This window comes from Pristiophorus japonicus, chromosome 27 (assembly GCF_044704955.1).
Source record: "Pristiophorus japonicus isolate sPriJap1 chromosome 27, sPriJap1.hap1, whole genome shotgun sequence".
In the NCBI taxonomy this organism is placed as follows: domain Eukaryota; kingdom Metazoa; phylum Chordata; class Chondrichthyes; family Pristiophoridae; genus Pristiophorus; species Pristiophorus japonicus.
Window position 1 is genome coordinate 1,300,540 of NC_092003.1, and position 14,479 is coordinate 1,315,018.

Here is a 14,479-nt window from a genome sequence, read left to right on the forward strand (position 1 = left end):
GGACTGATACAGAGCTATGGGGAGAGAGCGGGGCAGTGGGATTAGTTTGGGGATTGATACAGGTCTATGGGGAGAGAGCGGGGCAGTGGGATTAGTCTGGGATTGATACAGGACTATGGGGAGAGAGCGGGGCAGTGGGATTCGTTTGGGGATTGATACAGGTCTATGGGGAGAGAGCGGGGCAGTGGGATTAGTCTGGGATTGATACAGGGCTATAGGGAGAGAGTGGGATTATTTTGGGATTGATACAGGGCTATGGGGAGAGAGTGGGATTAGTTTGGGATTGATACAGGGCTATAGGGAGAGAGTGGGATTATTTGGGGATTGTTACAGGGCTATGGGGAGAGAGTGAGATTAGTTTGGGATTGATACAGGGCTATGGGGAGAGAGTGGGATTAGTTTGGGATTGATACAGGGCTATAGGGAGAGCGCGGGATTATTTTGGGATTGATACAGGGCTATGGGGAGAGAGTGGGATTAGTTTGGGATTGATACAGGGCTATAGGAAGAAAGTGGGATTATTTAGGGATTGATACAGGGCTATGGGGAGAGCGCGGGATTAGTTTGGGATTGATACAGGGCTATGGGGAGAGCGCGGGATTAGTTTGGGATTGATACAGGGCTATGGGGAGAGAGCGGGATTAGTTTGGGATTGATACAGGGCTATGGGGAGAGAGTGGGATTAGTTTGGGATTGATACAGGGCTATGGGGAGAGCGCGGGATTAGTTTTGGATTGATACAGGGCTATGGGGAGAGTGCGGGATTAGTTTGGGATTGATACAGGGCTATGGGGAGAGAGTGGGATTAGTTTGGGATTGATACAGGGCTATAGGGAGAGAGTGGGATTATTTGGGGATTGTTACAGGGCTATGGGGAGAGAGTGAGATTAGTTTGGGATTGATACAGGGCTATGGGGAGAGAGTGGGATTAGTTTGGGATTGATACAGGGCTATAGGGAGAGCGCGGGATTATTTTGGGATTGATACAGGGCTATGGGGAGAGAGTGGGATTAGTTTGGGATTGATACAGGGCTATAGGGAGAGAGTGGGATTATTTAGGGATTGATACAGGGCTATGGGGAGAGCGCGGGATTAGTTTGGGATTGATACAGGGCTATGGGGAGAGCGCGGGATTAGTTTGGGATTGATACAGGGCTATGGGGAGAGAGCGGGATTAGTTTGGGATTGATACAGGGCTATGGGGAGAGAGTGGGATTAGTTTGGGATTGATACAGGGCTATGGGGAGAGCCCGGGATTAGTTTGGGATTGATACAGGGCTATGGGGAGAGCGCGGGATTAGTTTGGGATTGATACAGGGCTATGGGGAGAGCGCGGGATTAGTTTGGGATTGATACAGGGCTATGGGGAGAGCGCGGGATTAGTTTGGGATTGATACAGGGCTATGGGGAGAGCGCAGGATTAGTTTGGGATTGCTCTAGCAAGGAGATGGCATTGACATGATGGGCCAAATTGTGGCACCCTGCAGTATACCTGTGGAGTTACACAGGATTCCCAGGTTATGAATGGTCCCGAAATCTTTGCAGGACAGGGTCTGAATTTAACAGGAAGGGATGGTAATGGAAGGAACGGAGTGCGATTTGTGCATTGGGATTCCGTCAATGTCAACCAATTGGATTCCTCTTTCAAAGAGTGGGCACAGGCGTGATGGGCTGTATGGTCACACCTTTCCATGATTCTAACATCAGCACTTGGCTAATATTCCAGCAGTGCCTCTGCACTCTACAGCGAGCGCTGTCCAATCAACCTTGCAGTAAACGGCAGGTCTACACACCAACAACAACCTGTATTTATATAGTGCCTTTACCGTACCAAACCAAAGGCGCTTCACAGCAGTGTTATAAGACAAAAAAATTGACACTGAGCTACATAAAGAGATATCGGGACAAGTGACCAAAAGCTGGGTCAGAGAGGTCGGTTTTAAGGAGGAGAGAGAGGCGGAGAGGTTTAGGGAGGGAGTTCCAGAGCTTGGGGCCCAGGCAGCTGAAGGCACGGCCACCGATGGTGGAGCGATGGGAATCGGGGGATGGGCACGAGGCCAGAATTGGAGGAACGCAGAGATCTCGGAGGGTTGTAGGACTGGAGGGGGTTACAGAGATAGGGAGGGGTGTAGAGCTGGAGGAGGTTACAGAGATAGGGAGGGGTGTAGGGGCTGGAGGAGGTTACAGAGATAGGGAGGTGTGTAGGGACTGGAGGAGGTTACAGAGATAGGGAGGTGTGTAGGGACTGGAGGAGGTTACAGAGATAGGGAGGTGTGTAGGGACTGGAGGAGGTTACAGAGATAGGGAGGAGTGTAGGGGCTGGAGGGGGTTACAGAGATAGGGGTAGGTGGCGAGGAGGGATTTGAACAGGAGGATGGTGAATTTTAAAATTGGGGCATTGTCAGACTGGGTTTCAATGTAGGTCAACGAGCACAGGGGGTGATAGGTGAGTGGAACTGTGTGCGAGTTAGGACACGGGGTAGCGAGTACAGGGGGTGATGGGTGAGTGGGACTTGGTGCGAGTTAGGACACGGGGCAGTGAGCACAGGGGGTGATGGGTGAGTGGGACTTGGTGCGAGTTAGGACACGGGGCAGTGAGCACAGGGGGTGATGGGTGAGTGGGACTGGGTGTGAGTTAGGACACGGGGACAGTGAGCACAGGGGGTGATGGGTGAGTGGAACTGGGTGCGAGTTAGGACACGGGGCAGTGAGCACAGGGGGTGATGGGTGAGTGGGATTGGGTGTGAGTTAGGACACGGGGCAGTGAGCACAGGGGGTAATGGGTGAGTGGGACTGGGTGTGAGTTAGGACACGGGGTAGTGAGCACAGGGGGTGATGGGTGAGTGGAACTGGGTGCGAGTTAGGACACGGGGCAGTGAGCACAGGGGGTGATGGGTGAGCGGGACTGGGTGTGAGTTAGGACACGGGGCAGTGAGCACAGGGGGTGATGGGTGAGTGGGACTTGGTGCGAGTTAGGACACGGGGCAGTGAGCACAGGGGGTGATGGGTGAGTGGAACTGGGTGTGAGTTAGGACACGGGGGCAGTGAGCACAGGGGGTGATGGGTGAGTGGGACTGGGTGTGAGTTAGGACACGGGGCAGTGAGCACAGGGGGTGATGGGTGAGTGGGACTGGGTGTGAGTTAGGACACGGGGGCAGTGAGCACAGGGGGTGATGGGTGAGTGGGACTGGGTCAAGTTAGGACACAGGGCACAGGGGGTGATGGGTGAGTGGGACTGGGTGCGAGTTAGGACACGGGGCAGTGAGCACAGGGGGTGATGGGTGAGTGGGACTGGGTGTGAGTTAAGACACGGGGCAGTGAGCACAGGGGGTGATGGGTGAGTGGGACTGGGTGTGAGTTAGGACACGGGGGCAGTGAGCACAGTGGGTGATGGGTGAGCGGGACTCGGTGCGAGTTAGGACATGGGGCACAGGGGGTGATGGGTGAGTGGGATTCGGTGCGAGTTAGGACACGGGGTCAGTGAGCACAGGGGGTGATGGGTGAGCGGGACTCGGTGTGAGTTAGGACACGGAGCAGTGAGCACAGGGGGTGATGGGTGAGTGGGACTGGGTGTGAGTTAGGACACGGGGCACAGGGGGTGATGGGTGAGCGGGACTGGGTGTGAGTTAGGACACGGGGCAGTGAGCACAGCGGGTGATGGGTGAGTGGGACTGGGTGTGAGTTAGGACACGGGGCACAGGGGGTGATGGGTGAGCGGGACTCGGTGTGAGTTAGGACACGGGGCAGTGAGCACAGCGGGTGATGGGTGAGCGGGACTCGGTGTGAGTTAGGACACGGGGCAGTGAGCACAGGGGGTGATGGGTGAGCGGGACTGGGTGTGAGTTAGGACACGGGGGGCAAGATTTCAAAAGCTGCTGTTGAGCAGGCCTCGGCTCACGAAAGAGTTAACCGTGGTTTGTGAGAAAAAAAAACCCTTGAAGCCACAGTGACTCAGTTGTGTCACCGGCATGCCATTCATTCAGAGATGGAGTACCTTTCAAATCCGGGGACCGGACGTGGGAGCGGTTCCAGGCAGCGGGACTGGTGTGGGAGCCGCTGTGTTGTCCCGGGCCGAGGCGCTGACAGGACACTTGCTGCAGCGGTTGTTGGATCTTGCCGCTCCACTCTCCGTCACCTCTCACACCGCTTCTTGTTGTGTTCACGCCGTGAGATGCTCCCCTCCCCCCCCCTCCCCTCGGCAAAGCAGCTAATCGTTTCGAAAGCAACTGCGAGAGGTGTGACACTTTCTGTGTGTGTGTATATAACGTGTATATAACGTGTATATTCCACGTACTCAGTTTGCCGAGGCCCTCAGATACTGGCCCCGGCCCGTCTAGCGAGAGAAATATGCGATCAGATGTATAACATTCATTGTGAAACTGGTGACCAAACGAAACAAGCGGCTCTCGGAAGAGAGAGAGATGACGGAAAGGCAACAGAGAGAGAGAGAAAGTGACAATCCTGTGAGGGAAGCAGCAAGGGCATTTATATAGCGCCTTTCACCACCTCAGGACGTCCCAAAGCGCTTTACAGCCAATGAAGTACTTTTGGAGTGCGGTCGCTGTTGTAATGTGGGAAACGCGGCAGACAATTTGCGCACAGCAAGCTCCCACGCACAGCGATGTGAGAATGACCCGGATCATCTGTTTTAGTGATGTTGGTCGAGGGATAAATATTGGCCCCAGGACACCGGGGAGAACTCCCCCTGCTCTTCTTCCAATAGTGGCCCCGGGATCTGAGAGAGCATATAGTGTCATGGGATCTTTTACGTCCAGTTGAGACAACAGACGGGGCCTCGGTTTAACGTCTCATCTGAAAGATGGAACCTCCAACAGTGCGGCGCTCCCTCAGTACTGCCCCTCCGACAGTGCGGCACTCCCTCAGTACTGCCCCTCCGACAGTGCGGCGCTCCCTCAGTACTGCCCCTCCGACAGTGCGGCGCTCCCTCAGTACTGCCCCTCCGACAGTGCGGCGCTCCCTCAGTACTGCCCGTCTGACAGTGCGGCACTCCCTCAGTACTGCCCATCTGACAGTGCGGCGCTCCCTCAGTACTGCCCCTCCGACAGTGCGGCGCTCCCTCAGTACCGCCCCTCCGACAGTGCGGCGCTCCCTCAGTACTGCCCCTCCGACAGTGCGGCGCTCCCTCAGTACTGCCCCTCCGACAGTGCGGCGCTCCCTCAGTACTGCCCCTCCGACAGTGCGGCGCTCCCTCAGTACTGCCCGTCTGACAGTGCGGCACTCCCTCAGTACTGCCCATCGGACAGTGCGGCGCTCCCTCAGTACTGCCCCTCCGACAGTGCGGCGCTCCCTCAGTACTGCCCCTCCGACAGTGCGGCGCTCCCTCAGTACTGCCCCTCCGACAGTGCGGCGCTCCCTCAGTACTGCCCCTCCGACAGTGCGGCACTCCATCAGTACTGCCCCTCCGACAGTGCGGCGCTCCCTCAGTACTGCCCCTCCGACAGTGCGGCGCTCCCTCAGTACTGCCCCTCCGACAGTGCGGCGCTCCCTCAGTCCTGTCCCTCCGACAGTGCGGCGCTCCCTCAGTCCTGTCCCTCCGACAGTGAGGCGTTCCCTCAGTCGGGGGAGTGTCGGCCTGCATTTTGTGCTCAGGTGTCTGGAGTGGGGCTTGATCCTACGACCTTCTGACTGGAGAGAGAGACAGAGTACTGCCCACTGAGCCACACTGACATCTATAAACAGTGCAAATCAGGAATGGAAACTAAAAAGGAATGGCGTAGAATATACACCCTGAATTATTTTCCCAGCCAAGATATCAGTGGAACTTGGAGAGTCTCCATCGTCAACCTCAACCTCGTTCTAAAGATGTGTCAGAATGGCTCAATCCACCTGGAATCGCTGTCCCGCCATTGTGATTGGAACAATATTGGCCACCTCCCACAAACCCCAAATAAACATGTGTCAGCAAACACCTTTACCCCACCATCGGTGGCCGTGCCTTCAGCTGCCTGGGCCCTGAGCTCTGGAACTCCCTCCCTAAACCCCTCCGCCTCTCTCTCCTCCTTCAAGGTGCTCACTTAAAACCCACCTCTGTGACCCAGCTTTTGGTCGCCTGCCCCTGATATCTGCTTATGTGGCTGGGTGTCCCATTTCTCCTGTGAAGCAGCTTGGGACGTCTGACTACGTTGAAGGAGCAGGTTGTTGCTGAAGACGTTTCTTGAGCCGTCAGGGGCCATTGACCCTTGCTAAAAATGTTTCCCAGGGATCCCTGAAGTGGAATATGACGAGACGACATTTTCAAACCTCCACCCCCTCTCCCTGCCCAAGCTAGGTTCCCGTTTACCAAAGGGAGAAAAGATAATGGTTTCATAGCACGGCTACAACACGGAACGAGGCCCCTCAGCCCGTCAAGCCCGTGCTGACTCTCAGCTAGTCCCACTCCCCTCGCCCCTTCCCCATCGCCATGCAGTTTATTTCCGTTCAGATTCTTATCCAACTCCCTTTTGAAAGCCGCGATTGAGTCTGCCTCCACCATCCTCTCAGGCAGCGCATTCCGGATCTAACTGTCATGTATCTTACATTATTATATATAACTGTATCCCAACATGCGAGACATGACTGTAATAAGATATGACCTGTAACCACCAGCATACCTTACCACCAGGGGTGCACTTACAAGAGACAGGTATATAAGGACAGGTCTCAGGCAAGTGCAGCATTCCAGAGCTGTGAAATAAAGGTGCAGGTCCAGAGTGACCTTGACTTCACTACATGCCTCGGAAGGTTGTGGGTTCAAGTCCCGCTCCAGGGACTTGAGCACATAAACCTAGGCTGACACTCCAGTGCAGTACAGAGGGAGCGCCGCACTGTCGGAGGGGCGGTACTAAGGGAGCGCTGCACTGTCGGAGGGGCAGTACTGAGGGAGCGCTGCACTGTCGGAGGGGCAGTACTGAGGGAGCGCTGCACTGTCGGAGGGGCGGTACTGAGGGAGCGCCGCACTGTCGGAGGTGCCGTCTTTCAGATGAGACGTTAAACTGAGGCCCTGTCTGCCCTCTCAACTGGATGTAAAAGATCCCATGACACTATTTCAAAGAAGAGCAGGGGAGTTCTCCCCGGTGTCCTGGGGCCAATATTTATCCCTCAATCAGCATAGCAAAAAACAGATGATCTGGGACATTATCACATTGCTGTGTGTGCGAGCTTGCTGTGCGCAAGTTGGCGTTTCCCACATTACAACAGTGAGCGCACTTCAAAAGTACTTCGTTGGCTGTGAAGCGCTTTGGGACGTCTGGTGGTCGTGGGCAGGACCGGAACCAATGTCCTAGGGGGAGTGTTTGCTAGTGCTGTTGGGAAGGATTTAAACTAATATGGCAGGGGGATGGGAACCAATGCAGGGAGACAGAGGGAAACAAAAAAGAGGCAAAAGCAAAAGACAGAAAGGAGATGAGGAAAAGTGGAGGGCAGAGAAACCCAAGGCAAAGAACAAAAAGGGCCACTGTACAGCAAAATTCTAAAAGGACAAAGGGTGTTAAAAAAACATGCCTGAAGGCTTTGTGTCTTAATGCAAGGAGTATCCGCAATAAGGTGGATGAATTAACTGTGCAAATAGATGTTAACAAATATGATGTTATTGGGATTACGGAGACGTGGCTCCAGGATGATCAGGGCTGGGAACTCAACATCCAGGGGTATTCAACATTCAGGAAGGATAGAATAAAAGGAAAAGGAGGTGGGGTAGCATTGCTGGTTAAAGAGGAGATTAATGCAATAGTTCAGAAGGACATTAGCTTGGATGATGTGGAATTTATATGGGTAGAGCTGCAGAATACCAAAGGGCAAAAAACATTAGTGGGAGTTGTGTACAGACCTCCAAACAGTAGTAGTGATGTTGGGGAGGGCATCAAACAGGAAATTAGGGGTGCATGCAATAAAGGTGCAGCAGTTATAATGGGTGACTTTAATATGCACATAGATTGGGCTAACCAAACTGGAAGCAATACGGTGGAGGAGGATTTCCTGGAGTGCATAAGGGATGGTTTTTTAGACCAATATGTCGAGGAACCAACTAGGGGGAGGCCATCTTAGACTGGGTGTTGTGTAATGAGAGAGGATTAATTAGCAATCTCGTTGTGCGAGACCCCTTGGGGAAGAGTGACCATAATATGGTGGAATTCTGCATTAGGATGGAGAATGAAACAGTTAATTCAGAGATCATGGTCCAGAACTTAAAGAAGGGTAACTTTGAAGGTATGAGGCGTGAATTGGCTAGGATAGATTGGCGAATGATACTGAAGGGGTTGACTGTGGATGGGCAATGGCAGACATTTAGAGACCGCATGGATGAACTACAACAATTGTACATTCCTGTCTGGTGTAAAAATAAAAAAGGGAAGGTGGCTCAACCGTGGCTATCAAGGGAAATCAGGGATAGTATTAAAGCCAAGGAAGTGGCATACAAATTGGCCAGAAATAGCAGCGAACCCGGGGACTGGGAGAAATTTAGAACTCAGCATAGGAGGACAAAGGGTTTGATTAGGGCAGGGAAAATGGAGTACGAGAAGAAGCTTGCAGGGAACATTAAGACGGATTGCAAAAGTTTCTATAGATATGTAAAGAGAAAAAGGTTAGTAAAGACAAACGTAGGTCCCCTGCAGTCAGAATCAGGGGAAGTCATAACGGGGAACAAAGAAATGGCGGACCAATTGAACAAGTACTTTGGTTCGGTATTCACTGAGGAGGACACAAACAACCTTCCGGATATAAAAGGGGTCGGAGGGTCTAGTAAGGAAGAGGAACTGAGGGAAATCCTTATTAGTCGGGAAATTGTGTTGGGGAAATTGATGGGATTGAAGGCCGATAAATCCCCAGGGCCTGATGGACTGCATCCCAGAGTACTTAAGGAGGTGGCCTTGGAAATAGTGGATGCATTGACAGTCATTTTACAACATTCCATTGACTCTGGATCAGTTCCTATGGAGTGGAGGGTAGCCAATGTAACCCCACTTTTTAAAAAAGGAGGGAGAGAGATAACAGGGAATTATAGACTGGTCAGCCTGACATCGGTAGTGGGTAAAATGATGGAATCAATTATTAAGGATGTCATAGCAGCACATTTGGAAAGAGGTGACATGATAGGTTCAAGTCAGCATGGATTTGTGAAAGGGAAATCATGCTTGACAAATCTTCTGGAATTTTTTGAGGATGTTTCCAGGAGAGTGGACAAGGGAGAACCAGTTGATGTGGTATATTTGGACTTTCATAAGGCTTTCGACAAGGTCCCACACAAGAGATTAATGTGCAAAGTTAAAGCACATGGGATTGGGGGTAGTGTGCTGACATGGATTGAGAACTGGTTGCCAGACAGGAAGCAAAGAGTAGGAGTAAATGGGGACTTTTCAGAATGGCAGGCAGTGACTAGTGGGGTACCGCAAGGTTCTGTGCTGGGGCCCCAGCTGTTTACACTGTACATTAATGATTTAGACGAGGGGATTAAATGTAGTATCTCCAAATTTGCGGATGACACTAAGTTGGGTGGCAGTGTGAGCTGCGAGGAGGATGCTATGAGGCTGCAGAGCGACTTGGATAGGTTAGGTGAGTGGGAAAATGCATGGCGGATGAAGTATAATGTGGATAAATGTGAGGTTATCCACTTTGGTGGTAAAAACAGAGAGACAGACTATTATCTGAATGCTGACAGATTAGGAAAAGGGGAGGTGCAACGAGACCTGGGTGTCATGGTACATCAGTCATTGAAGGTTGTCATGCAGGTACAGCAGGCGGTTAAGAAAGCAAATGGCATGTTGGCCTTCATAGCGAGGGGATTTGAGTACAGGGGCAGGGAGGTGTTACTGCAGTTGTACAGGGCCTTGGTGAGGCCACACCTGGAGTATTGTGTACAGTTTTGGTCTCCTAACCTGAGGAAGGACATTCTTGCTATTGAGGGAGTGCAGCGAAGGTTCACCAGACTGATTCCCGGGATGGCGGGACTGACCTATCAAGAAAGACTGGATCAACTGGGCTTGTATTCACTGGAGTTCAGAAGAATGAGAGGGGACCTCATAGAAACGTTTAAAATTCTGATGGGTTTAGACAGGTTAGATGCAGGAAGAATGTTCCCAATGTTGGGGAAGTCCAGAACCAGGGGTCACAGTCTAAGGATAAGGGGTAAGCCATTTCGGATCGAGATGAGGAGGAATTTCTTCACCCAGAGAGTGGTGAACCTGTGGAATTCTCTACCACAGAAAGTTGTTGAGGCCAATTCACTAAATATATTCAAAAAGGAGTTAGATGAAGTCCTTACTACTAGGGGAATCAAGGGGTATGGTGAGAAAGCAGGAAGGGGGTACTGAAGTTTCATGTTCAGCCATGAACTCATTGAATGGCGGTGCAGGCTAGAAGGGCCGAATGGCCTACTCCTGCACCTATTTTCTATGTTTCTATGAAAGGCACTATATAAATGCAAGTCTTTCTTTCTCGGACACTTGCTGGCGTATTTCCAAGTGTTTTTTGTTTTTTAGCGCAGATCTCCAAAAGAGAACCCAGCCGCGTGCCCTTGGCAAACGAGGCTGTTCATTGTTAGACGTTCAACAAAGCAGTGGCTTTTTTTTCAGGAACTACACAAATCGGTAGGTAGTCTGTGTTTCAACAGAACTCGGTAATTCGGTGGGTTTTAGTCAGTTCTAATAACGAGAAAAAAAAATACTGAAATGAAAATATTGTTTAGAAAATAATTCAATTTTTCTAAGAAATCAGTGTTTGTTTCCCTGTTGAAGCTGGGTGGCAGTCACTACTGACTCCTTATCTGGGTGTAGGGGGCTCTGCTGGGATATAACCTGCTGCAACACACACCCTGCATTCGATCTTTCTCATCCTCCACTCCCCTGTGCGGGGCCATGAAACTGAAATTATTTTTAAAGAGTTCAGCTAAACCTTGCAGCCATTCAAGTTCTCTGAAATACCGGCCCTGCCCAATAAAAGGAGCTATAGAAAGCAAAGACTTGCAATTATTTATCACCAGTCACGACCACCGGACGTCCCAAAGCACTTCACAGCCAATGAAGTACCTTTTCAAGTGTGCTCACTGTTGTAATGTGGGAAACGCCAATTGTCGCACAGCAAGCTCCCACACACAGCGATGTGATAATGACTCAGATCATCTGTTTTAGTGATGTTGGTTGAGGGATAAATATTGGCCCCAGGACACCGGGGAGAACTCCCCTGCTCTTCTTCCAATAGTGGCCCCAGGATCTTTTACATCCGCCCGAGAGGGCAGACGGGGCCTCGGTTTAACGTCTCATCCGAAAGACGGCCCCTCCGACAGTGCGGCACTCCCTCAGTACTGCCCCTCCGACAGTGCGGCGCTCCATCAGTACCGCCCCTCCGACAGTGCGGCACTCCCTCAGTACAGCCCCTCCGACAGTGCGGTGCTCCCTCAGTACCGCCCCTCCGACAGTGCGGCGCTCTCTCAGTACCGCCCCTCCGACAGTGCGGCGTTCCCTCAGTACTGCCCCTCCTACAGTGCGGCGTTCCCTCAGTACTGCCCCTCCGACAGTGCGGCACTCTCTCTGTACCGCCTCTCCGACAGTGCGGCACTCCCTCAGTACCGCCCCTCCGACAGTGCGGGGCTCCCTCAGTACTGCACTGGAGTGTCAGTCTGGACTTTGTGCTCCAGTCCCTGGAGTGGGACTTGAACCCACAACCTTCTGACCAGTGGCGAGTGTGCTGCTCACTGAGCCACGACTGACACTGACAAAGATAGACAAAGCATTTATTTAAATTATTAGAATTCACGTTTACAGTTCAATAAAGTACTCATAGAAATTAGTAAAGCAATCATGGCTAAAGGGCTGATTTTTATCTATTGTCAGGTTATAAATGTTAGAATACCATGTTATCTCTCTCATTCATTAATTGAAAGAAGTAAATATTCGTTAATGACCAAGTTCAGTCTGGGACCTAATCGGGTGGATCGGGTATTTATATATATATAGAATAACAGATACCCAGGAATGAATTACAGGCTGGAATCTAATCTGGGGGATTATATATAGAATAACTGATACCCAAGAGTGATTTACAGTCTGAATTTAATCTCCCCCCATCACCCCATCCTTCTATCCCTCTCTCTCCCGTGTGTTTATCCAGCTTCCCCTTAAATACATCGATACATAGAAACATAGAAAATAGGTGCAGGAGCAGGCCATTCAGCCCTTCTAGCCTGCACCGCCATTCAATGAGTTCATGGCTGAACATGAAACTTCAGTACCCCATTCCTGCTTTCTCGCCATACCCCTTGATCCCCCGAGTAGTAAGGACTTCATCTAACTCCCTTTTGAATATATTTAGTGAATTGGCCTCAACTACTTTCTGTGGTAGAGAATTCCACAGGTTCACCACTCTCTGGGTGAAGAAGTTTCTCCTCATCTCGGTCCTAAATGGCTTACCCCTTATCCTCAGACTGTGACCCCTGGTTCTGGACTTCCCCAACATTGGGAACATTCTTCCTGCATCTAACCTGTCTAAACCCGTCGCTGCACTCCCTCAATAGCAAGAATGTCCTTCCTCAGGTTAGGAGAACAAAACTGTACACAATACTCCAGGTGTGGCCTCACCAAGGCCCTGTACAACTGTAGCAACACCTCCCTGCCCCTGTATTCAAATCCCCTCGCTATGAAGGCCAACATGCCATTTGCTTTCTTAACCGCCTGCTGTACCTGCATGCTAACCTTCAATGACTGATGTACCATGACACCCAGGTCTCGTTGCACCTCCCCTTTTCCTAATCTGTCAGCATTCAGATAATAGTCTGTCTCTCTGTTTTTATCACCAAAGTGGATAACTTCACATTTATCCACATTATACTTCATCTGCCATGCATTTGCCCACTCACCTAACCTATCCAAGTCACTCTGCAGCCTAATAGCATCCTCCTCGCAGCTCACACTGCCACCCAACTTAGTGTCATCCGCAAATTTGGAGATACTGCATTTAATCCCCTCGTCTAAATCATTAATGTACAATGTAAACAGCTGGGGCCCCAGCACAGAACCTTGCGGCACCCCACTAGTCACTGCCTGCCATTCTGAAAAGTCCCCATTTACTCCTACTCTTTGCTTCCTGTCTGACAACCAATTCTCAATCCACGTCAGCACACTACCCCCAATCCCATGTGCTTTAACTTTGCACATTAATCTCTTGTGTGGGACCTTGTCGAAAGCCTTCTGAAAGTCCAAATATACCACATCAACTGGTTCTCCCTTGTCCACTTTACTGGAAACATCCACAAAAAATTCCAGAAGATTTGTCAAGCATGATTTCCCTTTCACAAATCCATGCTGACTTGGACCTATCATGTCACCATTTTCCACATGCACTGCTATGACATCCTTAATAATTGATTCCATCATTTTACCCACTACTGAGGTCAGGCTGACCGGTCTATAATTCCCTGTTTTCTCTCTCCCTCCTTTTTTAAAAAGTGGGGTTACATTGGCTACCCTCCACTCCATAGGAACTGATCCAGAGTCAATGGAATGTTGGAAAATGACTGTCAATGCATCCGCTATTTCCAAGGCCACCTCCTTAAGTACTCTGGGATGCAGTCCATCAGGCCCTGGGGATTTATCGGCCTTCAATCCCATCAATTTCCCCAACACAATTTCCCGACTAATAAAGATTTCCTTCAGTTCCCCCTCCTTACTAGACCCTCTGACCCTATTCACCTCGACCCCTCCCTGTGGCAGCGAGTTCCACATTCTCACTGCTCTCTGGGTAAAGAAGTTTCTCCTGAATTTCTTACCAGAACTGTGCACAGTAACTCCCAGTGTGGGATTTCGAGACCAGAACTGTGCACAGTAACTCCCAGTGTGGGATATAGAGACCAGAACTGTGCACAGTACCTCCCAGTGTGGGATATAGAGACCAGAACTGTGCACAGTAACTCCCAGTGTGGGATATAGAGAGCAGAACTGTGCACAGTAACTCCCAGTGTGGGATATAGAGACCAGAACTGTGCACAGTAACTCCCAGTGTGGGATATAGAGACCAGAACTGTGCACAGTAACTCCCAGTGTGGGATATAGAGACCAGAACTGTGCATAGTAACTCCCAGTGTGGGATATGGAGACCAGAACTGTGCACAGTAACTCCCAGTGTGGGATATGGAGACCAGAACTGTGCACAGTAACTCCCAGTGTGGGATATAGAGACCAGAACTGTGCACAGTAACTCCCAGTGTGGGATATAGAGACCAGAACTGTGAACAGTAACTCCCAGTGTGGGATATGGAGACCAGAACTGTGCACAGTAACTCCCAGTGTGGGATATGGAGACCAGAACTGTGCACAGTAACTCCCAGTGTGGGATATAGAGACCAGAACTGTGCACAGTAACTCCCAGTGTGGGATATAGAGACTAAAACTGTGCACAGTAACTCCCAGTGTGGGATATAGAGACCAGAACTGTGCCCAGTAACTCCCAGTGTGGGATATGGAGACCAGAACTATGCACAGTAACTCCCAGT

At 50.9% G+C, this 14,479-nt stretch overlaps 1 protein-coding gene across 5 annotated transcripts in view; it reads left to right on the forward strand.

The window, feature by feature from the left end:
• Nucleotides 1-14,479, forward strand: part of b3gat3 (beta-1,3-glucuronyltransferase 3 (glucuronosyltransferase I)) — a 201,486-nt gene that overhangs the window by 160,246 nt on the left and 26,761 nt on the right. Inside the window, exon 9 of one of the 5 annotated variants that reach the window (XM_070868078.1) lies at nucleotides 10,476-10,583. The exons of 3 other annotated variants lie outside the window; for them this stretch is intronic. The gene's annotated coding sequence lies outside the window, so the exon portion shown is untranslated. The remainder of the gene's footprint in view (nucleotides 1-10,475; nucleotides 10,584-14,479) is intronic. One more of the 5 variants, XM_070868079.1, reaches the window with a different exon arrangement.